The sequence below is a fragment of the Pseudophryne corroboree genome, chromosome 2, assembly GCF_028390025.1.
Source record: "Pseudophryne corroboree isolate aPseCor3 chromosome 2, aPseCor3.hap2, whole genome shotgun sequence".
Taxonomy (NCBI): domain Eukaryota; kingdom Metazoa; phylum Chordata; class Amphibia; order Anura; family Myobatrachidae; genus Pseudophryne; species Pseudophryne corroboree.
Window position 1 is genome coordinate 665,617,477 of NC_086445.1, and position 21,092 is coordinate 665,638,568.

General features: G+C 47.4%; 1 long non-coding RNA gene across 1 annotated transcript in view; it reads right to left on the minus strand.

The window, feature by feature from the left end:
• Positions 1–20,651, minus strand: part of LOC135051059 (uncharacterized) — a 78,771-nt gene extending 58,120 nt beyond the window's left edge. The window contains exon 1 of the long non-coding RNA XR_010242017.1: positions 20,502–20,651. This is a non-coding gene — a long non-coding RNA (uncharacterized LOC135051059). The remainder of the gene's footprint in view (positions 1–20,501) is intronic.
• Positions 20,652–21,092: the final 441 nt, after the last annotated feature.

A 21,092-nucleotide genomic window follows, 5' to 3' on the forward strand; every position in this document is an offset into this window, starting at 1 on the left:
GGACGGACTCGCGCACGTCAAAGAGGGGGGGAGGGGGTGCGCGCACGTCATGGAGGGCGCGCTGACACGATGTGTGTGAGCGTGCCGCATGTCAGGGGGCGTGGACTCGTGGCATGCCCCCATTTCCATGGAGATGCTTGCAGGGGCAGGGGGCGCACCGCAAGTCCGAGGTCGTGGACTCGCACACGCCCCCATTTCCGGCCCGGATCTCTGTGGGAACAGACCAGCCCACCCCTTCTGGCATACACTAGTAGTGCCAGATGGGCAGTGCATGTCAGCTATTATGTAGAGATCAATTCACCAACTCACATAGCAGTGGTAATCTTTGGAATCTGCTTTCCACAGACAAAGGGGGTGCAGATGTACTAGACGATCATTACAGTATAATAAAATATAATACGTCATAAGAGGTTGTTGGTATATCGTTGGCCAATGATATCAGCCTGCCCACCAATTGTCCAGGTCACCTCTTGTCGAGCAGGTCCCTAACACTATGGAGCCAACATCTGGAATGCAGGGAACCCCGACACATGATCCAGGAAAGGACCCCCCTCCAGGGCATCACACTAAAAAAATAGTGATATAAAGTGTAGGTATGTGACTGTCAAAGTCGAAAAATATTGAAGAACACACAGCACGTATAAACTGCACACACATGCCCACTGCGCGTGCACTCGTTCTGCCGTGCGTGCACATATCCGCAATTTGCGTATGGTCACTCCGGCGGACCTGCGCATCGGCGCGTGGTATGGTTATTTACGGCAGAGTTTGTGTACGCATGGAGAGCCATCAAAACACATCACATATTTAATCCAAATAGTGCACAATGTACACATAGGGGTAAATTTACTAAGGTCCCGATTTTGACCGAGATGCCGTTTTTTCATCAAAGTGTCATCTCGGTAATTTACTAAGCAATAATCACGGCAGTGATGAGGGCATTCGTAATTTTTTGCAAGTCCAAGAAAAAAATTACGAATGAATACACCATCGGTCAAAACGCGGCTGTTTAAGTATGAATCTCGGTCATTTACTAAGAAGTGCAAAGCAAAAAACAAACAAACACTGCCGTGAAAAATTACAACTCGTAAAAAAGTGCTTTAAAAAAACAGACCTGCTTTTTTTTTTCGTGATTGGATAGGCATGCACGGATCCATGAGATCCGTGCATGTATATCAGTGGGAAGGGGTGGGAAAGTGGTTATTTTCTTTAAAAAAATTGCGTGAGGTCCCCCCTCCTAAGCATTACCAGCCTCGGGCTCTTTGAGCCGATCCTGGTTGCAGAAATATGGGGAAAAAATTGACAGGGGTTCCCCCATATTTAAGCAACCAGCATCGGGCTCTGCGCCTGGTCCTGGTTCCAAAAATACGGGGGACAAAAAGAGTAGGGGTCCCCCGTATTTTTAAAACCAGCACCGGGCTCCACTAGCTGGACAGATAATGCCACAGCCGGGGGTCACTTTGATATAGTGCCCTGCGGCCGTGGCATCAAAAATCCAACTAGTCACCCCTGGCCGGGGTACCCTGGGGGAGTGGGGACCCCTTCAATCAAGGGGTCCCCCCCCCCCAGCCACCCAAGGGCCAGGGGTGAAGCCCGAGGCTGTCCCCCCCCATCCAATGGGCTGCGGATGGGGAGGCTGATAGCCTTTTGTGATAATGAAAAGATATTGTTTTTAGTAGCAGTACTACAAGTCCCAGCAAGCCTCCCCCGCATGCTGGTACTTGGAGAACTACAAGTACCAGCATGCGACGGAAAAACGGGCCCGCTGGTACCTGTAGTACTACTACTAAAAAAATACCCAAAAAAAGACAAGACACACACACCGTGAAAGTAAAGATTTATTACATACATGCACACAAACATACATACATACTTACCTTATGTTCACACGCAGGTCGGTCCTCTTCTCCAGTAGAATCCAAGGGGTACCTGTTGAATAAATTCTACTCACCAGATCGCGGGTCCCAGGGTCCTCGGGGCATCCATTTGTAATCCACGTACTTGCATAAAATAAGAAAACGGAAAGCCGAGCCACGAACTGAAAGGGGCCCCATGTTTTCACATGGGACTCCTTTCCCCGAATGCCAGAAACCCACTCTGACTGATGTCTAAGTGGGTTTCTTCAGCCAATCAGGGAGTGCTACGTTGTAGCACCCTCCTGATCGGCTGTGTGCTCCTGTACTGTCTGACAGGCGGCACACGGCAGTGTTACAATGTAGCGCCTATGCGCTCCATTGTAACCAATGGTGGGAACTTTCTGCTCAGCGGTGACGTCACTTTAGGTCAACCGCAGGGCAGAAAGTTCCCACCATTGGTTACAATGGAGCGCATAGGCGCTACATTGTAACACTGCCGTGTGCCGCCTGTCACTCAGTACAGGAGCACACAGCCGATCAGGAGAGTGCTACAACGTGGCGCTACCTGATTGGCTGAAGAAACCCACTTAGACATCAGTCAGAGTGGGTTTCTGGCATTCGGGGTAAGGAGTCCCATGTGAAAACATGGGGCCCCTTTCAGTTCGTGGCTCGGCTTTCCGTTTTGTTATTTTATGCAAGTACGTGGATTACAAAAGGATGCCCCGAGGACCCTGGGACCCGCGATCTGGTGAGTAGAATTTATTCAACAGGTACCCCTTGGATTCTACTGGAGAAGAGGACCGACCTGCGTGTGAACATAAGGTAAGTATGTATGTATGTTTGTGTGCATGTGTGTAATAAATCTTTACTTTCACGGTGTGTGTGTCTTGTCTTTTTTTGGGTATTTTTTTAGTAGTAGTACTACAGGTACCAGCGGGCCCGTTTTTCCGTCGCATGCTGGTACTTGTGGTTCTCCAAGTACCAGCATGCGGGGGAGGCTTGCTGGGCCTTGTAGTACTGCTACTAAAAACAATATCTTTTCATTATCACTGTTAGGGTCTCCTGCCCTGTGCTGCCACGTCGTCATGGCAACCGGGAGACAAGTGCTAGTGGAGTAACCTGAGCGCAGCTGATACTCCGGTTCGGGTCTTTTGCTGTGCAGTGGTTATAGGCTCTGTGCACGGCAGGGGATCCGGTGCTGGTTTTTGTGCTCACAGTCTGTGAGGTCTGAGTGGGGCGTGGACAGCACCTGCTTTATAAGGCCTCTTTTCAGGGTAAGCAGATGATGCTGAATCTTTGTTGGTTAGTCAGTTCATGAACGTTAGCCAGTACTGTGTAGCTTTGTATTTGTTTGTTGCTTACTGCAAATAGGCCTGGGAATTTGGTATTACACTCTGCCAATCCAGACCTAGCAGTAAGACTGGAGTCAGTCGTTTAGCTTGCTGGGGTTCTGTTACTACTCTGTGAACTTAGCAAGTTTGCGGCTGTATTCTAAGACTTGCCTGTCTAATCCTGTCTCACTGTGCTAGGTGTCAGGGGTCAGTTTAGTGGCAGTAAGCTAAAACCTGTGCACTGCAAGTGAGAATTAGGATTGTGGAGATTCTCCTTGTGTCTATCATTCCATCTCTGACCAAGGAGTTTACTGCCACACCCGTTGGTAACCCTTTAGGGTTTTGCTGTTGCCCTTAGCAACAGCATTTCGGGTACTCTACGTATTAAAACACAACATCTTGCTTTTTCCATCTTAGCAGTTCTAATACAAGGGAGATACCCAGATCCTTAGCCTCTGGGCTTCTCTGTTCACTTTGTGTGTATTTTGTTACCCTATCACCTTCTGTGTACGTTATGTCATATCCCCCAGTTTGTCTGTGAGTCCATCTGTTTTGCATAACAGTTCAAACACCAGTACATTCCTGCAGACACTGGAGTGCATAACAGTTCTGACACCAGTACTTTCCTGCTGGCACTGGTGTGCATAACAATCACAAAAGGCTATCAGCCTCCCCATCCGCAGCCCATTGGATGGGGGGGGACAGCCTCGGGCTTCACCCCTGGCCCTTGGGTGGCTGGGGGGGGACCCCTTGATTGAAGGGGTCCCCACTCCCCCAGGGTACCCCGGCCAGGGGTGACTAGTTGGATTTTTGATGCCACGGCCGCAGGGCACTATATCAAAGTGACCCCCGGCTGTGGCATTATCTGTCCAGCTAGTGGAGCCCGGTGCTGGTTTTAAAAATACGGGGGACCCCTACTCTTTTTGTCCCCCGTATTTTTGGAACCAGGACCAGGCGCAGAGCCCGATGCTGGTTGCTTAAATATGGGGGAACCCCTGTCAATTTTCCCCCCATATTTCTGCAACCAGGATCGGCTCAAAGAGCCCGAGGCTGGTTATGCTTAGGAGGGGGGACCCCACGCAATTTTTTTTTTGGATTTTACAGTGTTTAATTAAAAAAAAAATTGAACCCCAGCACGGATCACACAGATCCGGCCGAGATTCATTGTAAAAAAGTCGGCAGTGTTTTGCTAATCACTGCCGTGAAAATAAAAAAAAAACACGAATGACATCGACATCGGAACAAAAGAAAAACCCGAATACGGCAGCTTAGTAAATCCGTCGTAACAAATTCAAAAAGTTGCAGTTTTACACTTTCGATGTCATTCGTGATTGAACTTTGACCTGAAACGGGAAAATACGAATGTTAGTAAATTTACCCCATAGTCTCCTTGCACCACATCAGAAAGTTATAGCTGTTTAAATGGTTGCAGAACAAAGGGATTCACCTTTACAGGATAAGAGGGGACAGACTAAGGTTATAAGGTGGTATTTGGTATCCAGCTGTAGGGTATTTTAAGGGTAACAATCCGGTGTTGGTCTGCGGAAGATCGCATGTTCCTGTGGATAGTTATGTGCAGAAGCAGAATATAGATATAAACTGTATTTACTGTGTATTATGTATGCGGCGGGAATCCAGAGGAGACCACCCACAAGAGCAGTTGAGAAAGACATCGCCTACCTTTTCAAATCAACCTATGACCTCTCCTGTACTGTAAAAGTGCATCCCTGTGTCCAATGGACAAAGGGATTACAGTATCCATTGTATTGCTTTTGGAAGACTTGTATAAATAAAGCCTGCTGCAGCCCGGCCAGACACAAGATTCACAACGTTATCTATTTGATTACGGAGGACTGGACCAGGAAGCGTACGCGAATATTCCCACGTATGTACATTGACTGTAGCCATTATTCTGTTATATATATTGTCTTGTATTGTAGTTAGTGATGTGCACCGAACATTTTTCGGGTTTTGTGTTTTGGTTTTGGATTCGGTTCCGCGGCCGTGTTTTGGATTCGGACGCGTTTTGGCAAAACCTCCCTGAAAAATTTTTGTCGGATTCGGGTGTGTTTTGGATTCGGTTTTTTTTTTTACAAAAAACCCTCAAAAACAGCTTAAATCATAGAATTTGGGGGTAATTTTGATCCCATAATATTATTAACCTCAATAACCATAATTTACACTCATTTTCAGTCTATTCTGAACACCTCACAATATTATTTTTAGTCCTAAAATTTGCACCGAGGTCGCTGGATGGCTAAGCTAAGCGACACAAGTGGCTGACACAAACACCTGGCCCATCTAGGAGTGGCACTGCAGTGTCAGGCAGGATGGCACTTCAAAAAAATTGTCCCCAAACAGCACATGATGCAAAGAAAAAAAGAGGCGCACCAAGGTCGCTGTGTGACTAAGCTAAGCAACACAAGTGGCCGACACAAACACCTGGCCCATCTAGGAGTGGCACTGCAGTGTCAGGCAGGATGGCACTTCAAAAAAATTGTCCCCAAACAGCACATGATGCAAAGAAAAAAAGAGGCGCACCAAGGTCGCTGTGTGACTAAGCTAAGCGACCCAAGTGGCCGACACAAACACCTGGCCCATCTAGGAGTGGCACTGCAGTGTCAGACACGATGGCAGATTAAAAAAATTGTCCCCAAACAGCACATGATGCAATGAAAAAAAGAGGCGCAATGAGGTAGCTGTGTGACTAAGCTAAGCGACCCAAGTGGCCGACACAAACACCTGGCCCATCTAGGAGTGGCATTGCAGTGTCAGACAGGATGGCACTTCAAAAAAATAGTCCCCAAACAGCACATGATGCAAAGAAAAAAAGAGGCGCAATCAGTGGCGGATCTAGACTTAACTTTTAGGGGGGGCGGTTTAAGAATTATGACTCCTCCCCCTAATCATAGCCCCTCCCACTTAGTAATGCCCTTCCCGTTCGCTTCTAAAATTTCCTATTGTTGCCATTACTAATAAAATGTTGCCAGTTAGTGGAGAGAACCCTGCGCACTGGTGATACAGATTGGCGAATCGCCATTCCTTCCATCAGAGGTGGTAGAGGCTAAGACAGTAGGGCAATTTAAACATGCATGGGATAGACATAAGGATATTCTTACAAAGAAATAAGGATCAGATAAGGTTAGAGATAAAAATGTAAAAAAAAAAAAAAAAGGGGCAGACTAGATGGGCCAAGTGGTTCTTATCTGCCGACAACTTCTGTTTCTACAGCACACAGAATGAGCCGAAATTCACACTATAGCACACTGTATGAGCTGAAATTCACATTATAGCACACAGAATGAGCTGAAATTCACATTATAGCACACAGAATGAGCCGAAATTCACATTATAACACACAGAATGAGCCGAAATTCACATTGTAGCACACAGAATGAGCCGAAATTCACATTGTAGCACACTGAATGAGCAGAAATTCACCTTGTGGCACACTGAATGAGCCAAAATTCACATTGTAGCACACAGAATGATCCGAAATTCACATTGTAGCACACTGAATGAGCTGAAATTCACCTTGTGGCACACTGAATGAGCCGACATTCACATTGTAGCACACTGAATGAGCCGAAATTCACATTGTAGCACACTGAATGATCCGAAATTCACCATATAGCACGCTGAATGAGCCGAAATTCACATTGTAGCACAGTGAATGATCCGAAATTCACCTTATAGCACGCAGAATGAGCCGAAATTCACATTATAGCATGCGGAATGAGCCAAAATTCACATTATAGCACGCGGAATGAGCCAAAATTCACATTATAGCACACTGAATGAGCCAAAATTCACATTATAGCACGTGGAATGAGGCAAAATTCACATTATAGCACACTGAATGATCCGAAACTCACACTGTAGCACACACTGAATGAGGTAAAAATCAAATTGTAGCACAATGAATGATCCGAAATTCACCTTGTAGCACACTGACTGAGGCAAAATTCACATTATAGTACACTGTATGAGGCAAAATTAACGTTATAGCACACTGTATGAGGCAAAATTCACATTATAGTACACTGTATGAGGCAAAATTAACGTTATAGCACACTGTATGAGGCAAAATTCACATTATAGTATACTGTATGAGGCAAAATTAACGTTATAGCACCCTGTATGAGGCAAAATTAACGTTATAGCACAATGTATGAGACGAATGATGCAAAATGCACACTAATTGAGGCAAAATAATGCAGGGAGAAGAGAAAAACACACACACACCTCTACACACACACACACCTCTACACACACACCTCTACACACCTCCTCATAGGTAGAGGCCTGGCCGGGTCCCGCCGCGGTATTGGGAACGGGTGGAGAGCGGTGCAGTGCGGCAGGGAACGTAGACAGAGAGAGAGCGTCTTGATGCGCGTACAGGGAGGAGGGGGCGTGCTCAGAACAGAGGCCGCTGTACGCACGTCAGGACGCTCCTCTCTCTCCTCCTCCGCCGCCGCGCTGCACCGCTCGTCAGACTCCAACCCGTTCCCAATACCGCGGCGGGACCCGGCCTCCATCCCGCTGCCGGTATATGTAGGGGGGGCGTTCGCCCTAATCGCCCCCCGCTAAATCCGTCACTGGGCGCAATGAGGTCGGTGTGTGACTAAGCTAAGCAACACAAGTGGCCGACACAAACACCTGGCCCATCTAGGAGTGGCACTGCAGTGTCAGGCAGGATGGCACTTCAAAAAAATTGTCCCCAAACAGCACATGATGCAAAGAAAAAAAGAGGCGCACCAAGGTCGCTGTGTGACTAAGCTAAGCGACCCAAGTGGCCAACACAAACACCTGGCCCATCTAGGAGTGGCACTGCAGTGTCAGGAAGGATGGCACTTCAAAAAAATTGTCCCCAAACAGCACATGATGCAAAGAAAAAAAGAGGCGCACCAAGGTCGCTGTGTGACTAAGCTAAGCGACCCAAGTGGCCTACACAAACACCTGGCCCATCTAGGAGTGGCACTGCAGTGTCAGACATGATGGCAGATTAAAAAAATTGTCCCCAAACAGCACATGATGCAAAGAAAAAAAGAGGCGCAATGAGGTAGCTGTGTGACTAAACTAAGCGACCCAAGTGGCCGACACAAACACCTGGCCCATCTAGGAGTGGCATTGCAGTGTCAGACAGGATGGCACTTAAAAAAAATAGTCCCCAAACAGCACATGATGCAAAGAAAAATGAAAGAAAAAAGAGGTGCAAGATGGAATTGTCCTTGGACCCTCCCACCCACCGTTATGTTGTATAAACAGGACATGCACACTTTAACGAACCCATCATTTCAGCGACAAGGGTCTGCCACACGACTGTGACTGAAATGACTGGTTGGTTTGGGCCCCCACCAAAAAAAGAAGCAATCAATCTCTCCTTGCACAAACTGGCTCTACAGAGGCAAGATGTCCACCTCATCATCATCCTCCGATTCCTCACCCCTTTCACTGTGTACATCCCCCTCCTCACAGATTATTAATTCGTCCCCACTGGAATCCACCATCTCAGGTCCCTGTGTACTTTCTGGAGGCAATTGCTGCTGGTGAATGTCTCCACGGAGGAATTGATTATAATTCATTTTGATGAACATCATCTCCTCCACATTTTCTGGAAGTAACCTCGTACGCCGATTGCTGACAAGGTGAGCGGCTGCACTAAACACTCTTTCGGAGTACACACTGGAGGGAGGGCAACTTAGGTAGAATAAAGCCAATTTGTGCAAGGGCCTCCAAATTGCCTCTTTTTCCTGCCAGTATACGTACGGGGGATCCGGTCTGAAGATCGACAGTGTCTAGGTCGACAATGTTTAGATCGACCACTATAGGTCGACAGTCACTAGGTCGACATGGATGGAAGGTCGACAGTGTTTCTAGGTCGACATGTGCTAGGTCGACAGGTCTAAAGTTCAACATGAGTTTTTCACATTTTTTTTCTTTTTTTGAATTTTTTCATACTTAACGATCCACGTGGACTACGATTGGAACGGTAAAGTGTGCCGAGCGAAGCGGTAGCGGAGCGAAGGCACCATGCCCGAAGCATGGCGAGCGAAGCGAGCCATGCGAGGGGACGCGGTGCACTAATTTGGGATCCCGGTCACTCTACGAAGAAAACGACACCAAAAATAAATAAATCCTCATGTCGACCTTTAGACCTGTCGACCTAGCACATGTCGACCTAGAAACCCTGTCGACCTTCCATCCATGTCGACCTAGTGACTGTCGACCTATAGTGGTCAACCTAAACATTGTCGACCTAGACACTGTCAATTTGATGAACCACACCCACGTACGGACTGTCTGACGTGCCTACTTGGATGCGGTCACTCATATAATCCTCCACCATTCTTTCAATGGTGAGAGAATCATATGCAGTGACAGTAGACGACATGTCAGTAATCGTTGGCAGGTCCTTCAGTCCGGACCAGATGTCAGCACTCGCTCCAGACAGCCCTGCATCACCGCCAGCGGGTGGGCTCGGAATTCTTAGCCTTTTCCTCGCACCCCCAGTTGCGGGAGAATGTGAAGGAGGAGATGTTGACGGGTCACGTTCCGCTTGACTTGACAATTTTCTCACCAGCAGGTCTTTGAACCTCTGCAGACTTGTGTCTGCCGGAAAGAGAGATACAACATAGGTTTTAAATCTAGGATTGAGCACGGTGGCCAAAATGTAGTGCTCTGATTTCAACAGATTGACCACCCGTGAATCCTGGTTAAGCGAATTAAGGGCTCCATCCACAAGTACCACATGCCTAGCGGAATCGCTCTGTTTTAGCTCCTCCTTCAATGTCTCCAGCTTCTTCTGCAAAAGCCTGATGAGGGGAATGACCTGACTCACGCTGGCAGTGTCTGAACTGACTTCACGTGTGGCAAGTTCAAAGGGTTGCAGAACCTTGCACAACGTTGAAATCATTCTCCACTGCGCTTGAGTCAGGTGCATTCCCCCTCCTTTGACTATATCGTGGGCAGATGTATAGGCTTGAATGGCCTTTTGCTGCTCCTCCATCCTCTGAAGCATATAGAGGGTTGAATTCCACCTCGTTACCACCTCTTGCTTCAGATGATGGCAGGGCAGGTTCAGGAATGTTTGGTGGTGCTCAAGTCTTCGGCACACGGTGGCTGAATGCCGAAAGTGGCCCGCAATTCTTCGGGCCACCGACAGCATCTCTTGCACGCCCCTGTCGTTTTTTAAATAATTCTGCACCACCAAATTCAATGTATGTGCAAAACATGGGACGTGCTGGAATTTGCCCAGATGTAATGCACGCACAACATTGGTGGCATTGTCCGATGTCACAAATCCCCAGGAGAGTCCAATTGGGGTAAGCCATTCTGCGATGATGTTCCTCAGTTTCCGTAAGAGGTTGTCAGCTGTGTGCCTCTTCTGGAAAGCGGTGATACAAAGCGTAGCCTGCCTAGGAACGAGTTGGCGTTTGCGAGATGCTGCTACTGGTGCCGCCACTGCTGTTCTTGCTGCGGGAGGCAATACATCTACCCAGTGGGCTGTCACAGTCATATAGTCCTGAGTCTGCCCTGCTCCACTTGTCCACATGTCCGTGGTTAAGTGGACATTGGGTACAACTGCATTTTTTAGGACACTGGTGACTCTTTTTCTGAGGTCTGTGTACATTTTCGGTATCGCCTGCCTAGAGAAATGGAACCTAGATGGTATTTGGTACCGGGGACACAGTACCTCAATCAAGTCTCTAGTTGCCTCTGAATTAATGGTGGATACCGGACGCACGTTTCTCACCGCCCAGGCTGCCAAGGCCTGAGTTATCCGCTTTGCAGCAGGATGACTGCTGTGATATTTCATCTTCCTCGCAAAGGACTGTTGGACAGTCAATTGCTTACTGGAAGTAGTACAAGTGGTCTTCCGACTTCCCCTCTGGGATGACGATCGACTCCCAGCAGCAACAACAGCAGCGCCAGCAGCAGTAGGCGTTACACTCAAGGATGCATCGGAGGAATCCAAGGCAGGAGAGGACTCGTCAGACTTGCCAGTGACATGGCCTGCAGGACTATTGGCTTTCCTGTGTAAGGAGGAAATTGACACTGAGGGAGTTGGTGGTGTGGTTTGCAGGAGCTTGGTTACAAGAGGAAGGGATTTAGTTGTCAGTGGACTCCTTCCGCTATCACCCAAAGTTTTTGAACTTGTCACTGACTTCTGATGAATGCGGTCCAGGTGACGTATAAGGGAGGCTGTTCCTAGGTGGTTAACGTCCTTACCCCTACTTATTACAGCTTGACAAAGGCAACACGCGGCTTGACAACTGTTGTCCGCATTTGTGTTGAAATAATTCCACACCGAAGAGCTGATTTTTTTTGTATTTTGACCAGGCATGTCAATGGCCATATTCGTCCCACGGACAACAGGTGTCTCCCCGGGTGCCTGACTTAAACAAACCACCTCACCATCAGAATCCTCCTTGTCAATTTCCTCCCCAGCGCCAGCAACACCCATATCCTCATCCTGGTGTACTTCAACAGTGACATCTTCAATTTGACTATCAGGAACTGGACTGCGGGTGCTCCTTCCAGTACTTGCAGGGGGCGTGCAAATGGTGGAAGGCGCAAGCTCTTCCCGTCCAGTGTTGGGAAGGTCAGGCATCGCAACCGACACAATTGGACTCTCCTTGGGGATTTGTGATTTAGAAGAACGCACAGTTCTTTGCTGTGCTTTTGCCATCTTAAGTCTTTTCATTTTTCTAGCGAGAGGATGAGTGCTTCCATCCTCATGTGAATCTGAACCACTAGCCATGAACATAGGCCAGGGCCTCAGCCGTTCCTTGCCACTCCGTGTCGTAAATGGCATATTGGCAAGTTTACGCTTCTCCTCAGACGCTTTTAATTTTGATTTTTGGGTCATTTTACTGAACTTTTGTTTTTTGGATTTTACATGCTCTCTACTATGACATTGGGCATCGGCCTTGGCAGACGACGTTGATGGCATTTCATCGTTTCGGCCATGACTAGTGGCAGCAGCTTCAGCACGAGGTGGAAGTGGATCTTGATCTTTCCCTATTTTACCCTCCACATTTTTGTTCTCTATTTTTTAATGTGTGGAATTATATGCCAGTATCAATAGCAATGGCCTACTACTATATATACTGCGCACAACTGAAATGCACCACAGGTATAGAATGTAGATGGATAGTATACTTGACGACACAGAGGTAGGTACAGCAGTGGCCTTCCGTACCGTACTGCTATATATACTGGTGGTCACTGTGTCAGCAAACTGCAAAACTAAAATGCACCACAGGTATAGAATGTAGATGGATAGTATACTTGACGACACAGAGGTAGGTACAGCAGTGGCCTTCCGTACCGTACTGCTATATATGCTGGTGGTCACTGTGTCAGCAAACTGCAAAACTAAATTGAACCACAGGTATAGAATGTAGATGGATAGTATACTTGACGACACAGAGGTAGGTACAGCAGTGGCCTTCCGTACCATACTGCTATATATACTGGTGGTCACTGTGTCAGCAAACTGCAAAACTAAAATGCACCACAGGTATAGAATGTAGATGGATAGTATACTTGACGACACAGAGATAGGTACAGCAGTGGCCTTCCGTACCGTACTGCTATATATACTGGTGGTCACTGTGTCAGCAAACTGCACAACTGAAATGCACCACAGGTATAGAATCTAGATGGATAGTATACTTGACGATACAGAGGTAGGTACAGCAGTGGCCTTCTGTACCGTACTGCTATATATACTGGTGGTCACTGTGTCAGCAAATTGCAAAACTAAAATGCACCACAGGTATAGAATGTAGATGGATAGTATACTTGACGACACAGAGGTAGGTACAGCAGTGGCCTACTGTACCATAATGCTATATATTATATACTGGTGGTCAGCAAACTGTGCAAAACTGAAATGCACCACAGGTATCGATGGATAGTATACTTGACGACACAGAGGTAGGTACAGCAGTGGCCTACTGTACCGTAATGCTATATATTATATACTGGTGGTCAGCAAACTGTGCAAAACTGAAATGCACCACAGGTATGGATGGATAGTATACTTGACGACACAGAGGTAGGTACAGCAGTGGCCTTCTGTACCGTACTCCTATATATTATATACTGGTGGTCAGCAAAATTATGCACTGTACTCCTACTATATACTGTCTACAATGCAGCACAGATATGGAGTGTTTTTCAGGCAGACAACGTATACTGGTGGTCACTGGTCAGCAAAACTCTGCACTGTACTCCTCCTATATAATATTATACTGGTGGTCCCCAATCCCCACAATAAAGCAGCACACTGAGCACAGATATGGAGTGTTTTTCAGGCAGACAACGTATACTAGTGGTCACTGTCAGCAAAACTCTGCACTGTACTCCTGCTATATAATACAGCTGCTTCCCAGTCCCCACAATTAAGCAGTGTGAGCACAGATATATGCAGCACACTGAGCACAGATAAGGAGCGTTTTTTTCATGCAGAGAACGGATAAAACTGGTGGTCACTGATCAGCAAAACTCTGCACTATACTCCTCCTATATTAATATACAGCTGCTCCCCAGTCCCCACAATTAAGCAATAAGTAAAGCAAGCACAAATATTTGCATCAACAATACACGGAGAGGACGCCAGCCACGTCCTCTCCCTAACATTTCCAATGCACGAGTGAAAATGGCGGCGACGCGCGGCTGCTTATATAGAATCTGAATCTCGCAAGAATCCGACAGCGGGATGATGACGTTCGGGCACGCTCGGGTTAACCAAGCCATACGGAAGAATCCGAGTATGCCTCGGACCTGTGTAAAAAGGGTGAAGTTCGGGGGGGTTCGGTTTCCGAGAAACCGAACCCACTCATTACTAATTGTAGTGTATAATTTGTATTGTAAACCCCCCTTCAGAAATAATCCACTGTGGTGTCGGAACCCAGCGGTAAACTCACAATTGGTGTCGAGTGCTCATTGCCCTGCTAAGGTTTAAAGTGTAATAGCATCACACTGCATTGCTGTATAAGGTTTAAAGTGTAATATCATTGCATTGCATTACTGTGAAGGTTTAAAGCATGGGTCTTCAACCTGCGACCCTCCAGCTGCTGTGGAACTACACATCCCAGCATGCCCTGCCTCAGTTTTAGCATACCTTAATAGCAAAACTGTAGCAGGGCATGCTGGGATGTGTAGTTTCACAGCAGCTGGAGGGCCACAGGATGAAGACCCATGGTTTAAAGTGTATCTCTGGGTGTGTGCGCACTGTGTGTACTTTGTACCCCCAGCGCGGCGTTTGTACGCTAAGTCCGTACAGTGATACGGGACTCTATACGCAAACAGTGTATAAAGTACGTAGCGTGTGTACTAGGTTTAGCGGCCGCAGCGGCTCCATGGTAAAGTGTATTCTACGTGTGTATAAGGTATAGCTTTTATTCCTGTAAAGATAATCGACATTATCAAAGGTCCCTACTATGGGGTAAATTTACTAAGCTCCCGATTTTGACCGAGATGCCGTTTTTTCATCAAAGTGTCATCTCGGTAATTTACTAAGCAATAATCACGGCAGTGATGAGGGCATTCGTAATATTTTGAAGTCCAAGAAAAAAATCACGAATGAATACACCATCGGTCAAAACGCGGCTGTTTAAGTATGAATCTCGGTCATTTACTAAGAAGTGCACAGCAAAAAAAAAACAAACACTGCCGTGAAAAATTACAACTCGTAAAAAAGTGCTAAAAAAAAACAGACCTACTTTTTTTTTCCGTGATTGGATAGGCATGCAGGGATCCATGAGATCCATGCATGTATATCAGTGGGAAGGGGTGGGAAAGTTGTTATTTTATTTAAAAAAATTGCGTTGGGTCCCCCCTCCTAAGCATAACCAGCCTCGGGCTCTTTGAGCCGATCCTGGTTGCAGAAATATGGTGAAAAAATTGACAGGGGTTCCCCCATATTTAAGCAACCAGCATCGGGCTCTGCGCCTGGTCCTGGTTCCAAAAATACGGGGGACAAAAAGAGTAGGGGTCCCCCGTATTTTTAAAACCAGCACCGGGCTCCACTAGCTGGACAGATAATGCCACAGCCGGGGGTCACTTTGATATAGTGCCCTGCGGCCGTGGCATCAAAAATCCAACTAGTCACCCCTGGCCGGGGTACCCTGGGGGAGTGGGGACCCCTTCAATCAAGGGGTCCCCCCCCAGCCACCCAAGGGCCAGGGGTGAAGCCCGAGGCTGTCCCCCCCCCATCCAATGGGCTGCGGATGGGGAGGCTGATAGCCTTTTGTGATAATGAAAAGATATTGTTTTTAGTAGCAGTACTACAAGTCCCAGCAAGCCTCCCCCGCATGCTGGTACTTGGAGAACCACAAGTACCAGCATGCGGCGGAAAAACGGGCCCGCTGGTACCTGTAGTACTACTACTAAAAAAATACCCAAAAAAACATAAGACACACACACCGTGAAAGTATAATTTTATTACATACATACACACATACATACATACTTACCTTATGTTCCCACGCAGGTCGGTCCTCTTCTCCAGTAGAATCCAAGGGGTACCTGTTGAAGAAATTATACTCACGAGATCCAGGGGCCCAGGGTCCTCGGAGAAATCCTTTGTAATCCACGTACTTGAAAAAAAAAAAAAAAAAACGCTTACCCGAGCCACGCACTAAAAGGGGACCCATGTTTGCACATGGATCCCCTTTTCCCGACTGCCAGAAAACCCACTCTGACTGATGTCTAAGTGGGTTTCCTCAGCCAATCAGGGAGCGCCACGTTGTAGCACTCTCCTGATCGGCTGTGTGCTCCTGTCCTGACTGACAGGCAGCACACGGCAGTGTTACAATGTAGCGCCTATGCGCTCCATTGTAACCAATGGTGGGAACTTTCTGCCCTGCGGTTGACCTAAAGTGACGTCACCGCTGAGCAGAAAGTTCCCACCATTGGTTACAATGTAGCGCATAGGCGCTACATTGTAACACTGCCGTGTGCTGCCTGTCAGTCAGGACAGGAGCACACAGCCGATCAGGAGAGTGCTACAACGTGGCGCTCCCTGATTGGCTGAGGAAACCCACTTAGACATCAGTCAGAGTGGGTTTTCTGGCAGTCGGGAAAAGGGGATCCATGTGCAAACATGGGTCCCCTTTTAGTGCGTGGCTCGGGTAAGCGTTTTTTTTTTTTTTTTCAAGTACGTGGATTACAAAGGATTTCTCCGAGGACCCTGGGCCCCTGGATCTCGTGAGTCTAATTTCTTCAACAGGTACCCCTTGGATTCTACTGGAGAAGAGGACCGACCTGCGTGGGAACATAAGGTAAGTATGTATGTATGTGTGTATGTATGTAATAAAATTATACTTTCACGGTGTGTGTGTCTTGTGTTTTTTTGGGTATTTTTTTAGTAGTAGTACTACAGGTACCAGCGGGCCCGTTTTTCCGCCGCATGCTGGTACTTGTGGTTCTCCAAGTACCAGCATGCGGGGGAGGCTTGCTGGGACTTGTAGTACTGCTACTAAAAACAATATCTTTTCATTATCACAAAAGGCTATCAGCCTCCCCATCCGCAGCCCATTGGATGGGGGGGGGACAGCCTCGGGCTTCACCCCTGGCCCTTTGGTGGCTGGGGGGGGGACCCCTTGATTGAAGGGGTCCCCACTCCCCCAGGGTACCCCGGCCAGGGGTGACTAGTTGGATTTTTGATGCCACGGCCGCAGGGCACTATATCAAAGTGACCCCCGGCTGTGGCATTATCTGTCCAGCTAGTGGAGCCCGGTGCTGGTTTTAAAAATACGGGGGACCCCTACTCTTTTTGTCCCCCGTATTTTTGGAACCAGGACCAGGCGCAGAGCCCGATGCTGGTTGCTTAAATATGGGGGAACCCCTGTCATTTTTTTCCCCATATTTCTGCAACCAGGATCGGCTCAAAGAGCCCGAGGCTGGTTATGCTTAGGAGGGGGGACCCCACGCAATTTTTTTTTAAATATTTTGCAGTGTTTAATTTAAAAAAAACAAAAAAAAAAAACCCCAGCACGGATCACACAGATCCGGCCGAGATTCATTGTAAAAAAGTCGGCAGTGTTTTGCTAATCACTGCCGTAAAAATAGAAAAAAAACCACGAATGACATCGACATCGGAACAAAAGAAAAACCCGAATACGACAGCTTAGTAAATTAGTCGTAATAAATTCAAAAAGTTGCAGTTTTACACTTTCGATGTCATTCGTGATTGAACTTTGACCTGAAACGGGAAAATACGAATCTTAGTAAATTTACCCCTATGAGTTTAAAGGTAGAGAGTATGTGAAATAAATGTGCATACATAAATAATAGACAAACATGATATAAAAAGTGACTGTGTATTTAAATGGTGATACCCTGAGACAGCCCAGCCAGAACAGGCATGGGGGACCCCACGTCCAAATGCCAACCCCACATTTTCTGACACTACAGTATATAAAAATAAATAGGACTTACTTAGAATTATGCCTGTGCAATTTAGAATCATTTCTCCGAATCTGCTTTCCAGTCTGGTAGCTAGATAGCGCTACCTTGCTTGTTGAGGTTTTGAAATTTTCTTTCAGAAGTAATTAGCTCTTTGTTTTGTTATTTGTTGTTTTGCCCGAGGCTCCCAGGCAAAACTGCCTATGTGTAAACACGAAGAGTGAAAGCAGCTTCCGCCTATAGTACTTAAGATGCTTCAGTCTGAGAAAATATAAACAAAATGCTGGCAGACGCCCATCACTTCCCCTACACAGTGCCCACAGCCACTACTTCAGGTGAGCACATGTTTGACTTCTAACAGGAGCCTTAAAGCCATCATTGTCTATACCATGGGTCTTCAACCTGTGGCCCTCCAGCTGCTGTGGAACTACACATCCCTGCATGCCCTGCCACAGTTTTGCTATTAAGGCATGTTATAACTGAGGCAGGGTTTGATGGGATGTGTAGTTCCACAGCAGCTGGAGGGCTATAGGTTGAAGACCCATGGTCTATACCAGGGGTGGCCAAACAGTCGATCGCGATCCGCCGCCCAGCCACCCGAAGCCGCGCCTCTCCTGCATGCCGCTCTGCCTCCTCAGTCTGGTCTGCGGCAGTGACGGCCGAGTGTATAGCTCAAATCAGGTGCCGGTTCGTTAGCCAATGAGAGCTCGCGGACCGGCGCCTGATTTGAGCTATACACGCTGCCGTCACCGCCGGAGACCAGACTGAGAAGCAGGGCGGCAGACAGGAGAAGCGCGCGCTGCGCTCTCCACACAGCAACGGTGAGCTCTTCTATGGGGGCATATCTGGCATTGTGGGCACATGGCTCAGTGGGGGCATATCTGGCAATGTGGGGCATATCTGGCACTGTGGGGTCATATGTGGCACTAGGGGCATATCTGGCTCTGCGGGCACATGGCACTGTGGGGGCATATCTGGCACTGTGGGGGCATATCTGTAATCTGGTGCTGTGGGGGCATATCTGGCACTGTGGGCACATGGCACTGTGGGGGCATATCTGTATCTGGCACTGTGGGGGCATATCTGGCACTGTGGGCACATGGCACTGTGGGGGCATATCTGTATCTGGCACTGTGGGGGCATATCTGGCACTGTGGGCACATGGCACTGTGGGGGCATATCTGTATCTGGCACTGTGGGGGCATATCTGGCACTGTGGGGGCATATCTGGCACTGTGGGCACATGGCACTGTGGGGGCATATCTGTATCTGGCACTGTGGAGGCATATCTGGCACTGTGGGCACATGGCACTGTGGGGGCATGTGTATCTGGCACTGTGGGGGCATATCTGGCACTGTGGGCACATGGCACTGTGGGGGCATATCTGTATCTGGCACTGTGGGGGCATGTGTATCTGGCACTGTGGGGGCATATGTGTTTGAGGTTTTTACCTGTGGGGGCCAATGTGTTATTTCGTGCGAGACAGTCATTATACTCTGTGCAGCAAGGCTACGTCCCTTTTTTAAGTTATACCACGCCCACTTTTTGTTATACCACGCCCACTTTTTGTCATGCCCCTTTTTGCGGCGCGCGCTATTATTCCTCCTAGGTAGATCACAAAAGCTTTTTAGCTTTCACAGTAGATCACCGACTCCAAAAGTCTGGCCGCCCCTGGTCTATACTATACTATACTATACCTTTTTTTAAGTATTACAGGTTGAGTATCCCTTATCCAAAATGCTTGGGACCAGAGGTATTTTGGATATCGGATTTTTCCGTATTTTGGAATAATTGCATACCATAATGAGATATCATGGTGATGGGACCTAAATCTAAGCACAGAATGCATTTATGTTACATATACATCTTGGCCCTCATTCCGAGTTGTTCGCTCGCAAGGCGATTTTAGCAGAGTTACACACGCTAAGCCGCCGCCTACTGGGAGTGAATCTTAGCTTCTTAAAATTGCGAACGATGTATTCGCAATATTGCGATTACAAACTACTTAGCAGTTTCTGAGTAGCTTCAACCTTACTCGGCATCTGCGATCAGTTCAGTGCTTGTCGTTCCTGGTTTGACGTCACAAACACACCCAGCTTTCGCCCAGACACTCCTCCGTTTCTCCAGCCACTCCCGCGTTTTTTCCGGAAACGGTAGCGTTTTTATCCACACGCCCATAAAACGCCGTGTTTCCGCCCAGTAACACCCATTTCCTGTCAATCACACTACGATCGCCGGAGCGAAGAAAAAGCCGTGAGTAAAAATACTATCTTCATAGCAAAATTACTTGGCGCAGTCGCAGTGCGAACATTGCGCATGCGTACTAAGCAGAAAAACGCTGCGATGCGAAGAAAAATACCGAGCGAACGACTCGGAATGAGGGCCCTTATACACACAGCCTGAAGGTCATTTTAGCCAATATTTTGTATAACTTTGTGCATTAAACAAAGTGTGTTTACATTCACACAATTAATTTATGTTTCATATACACCTTATACACACAGCCTGAAGGTCATTTAATACAATATGTTTAATAACTTTGTGTATTAAAGAAAGTTTGAGTACATTGAGCCATCAAAAAACAAAGGTTTCACTATCTCACTCTCACTCAAAAAAGTCCGTATTTCGGAATATTCCGTATTTCGGAATATTTGGATATGGGATACTCAACCTGTATTAACCTTTTTATCCACCTACTGGTATGATCCTCTAAGGAGAACAGGAAGAGTATCTGTGAGGATACCGGGTGACCTGGGTATCCTGGGGATCACACTGTGGAGCGGGTTATAATGAAAAAAAAGGTGATCTTTATTCAGGGAGACCCAGAAATCCAGTGAACAGCAACCAGGGTTATACTAATAATGTCCACTCAGAGTTCAGCAAAGTCCTTACCAGCTGCTCTGTATCTCCTCCAGTCCTGGGTAGCAATGACAGCTGCAGCAGGGCACACAGAGTGGCTAGTCACTGATGACACTGAGAGGGGACGACACCCCAACCTCCAGTGAGTCTAGCTGTGCACCATCACCTCCACACACACAGTCTCTTCCTCCCAGCAACTTCCTCACTCCCACAATTCTCCCTTGCTGGTTCCTTCTCTCTCCTCCTTTTAGATTGGTGGATCATGCTGTCAGTCTTTCCAGAGGGGAAGGAGGAGGGCTTTTCTAAAAGGAACACTCCCTTGCTGTCTGCTTCTGGGATACTTCCTGTGTGGGACTTCTGCAGACTGAGGGCTTCAATTTAAGAACTCAGAACTTGGGCCATAGAATTAACTCTTTCCTTTTTAACATGAAAGCAAGTCCTAGACATCCCTTTCCCTGGTCTCCTCACATACCTCCCCCTTCTTAAATCGAGGAGATAGGCATGATCCCAATGTTGGAGTCCTAACTGTTGTCTCGGCCCGAAGGTCTGCGAAGTTTGGCATTTGTTTCCTCACATCTGGATTACCCGTCAGCGTTGTGATAGTCTCGTCCCTTTTTGTGAGAA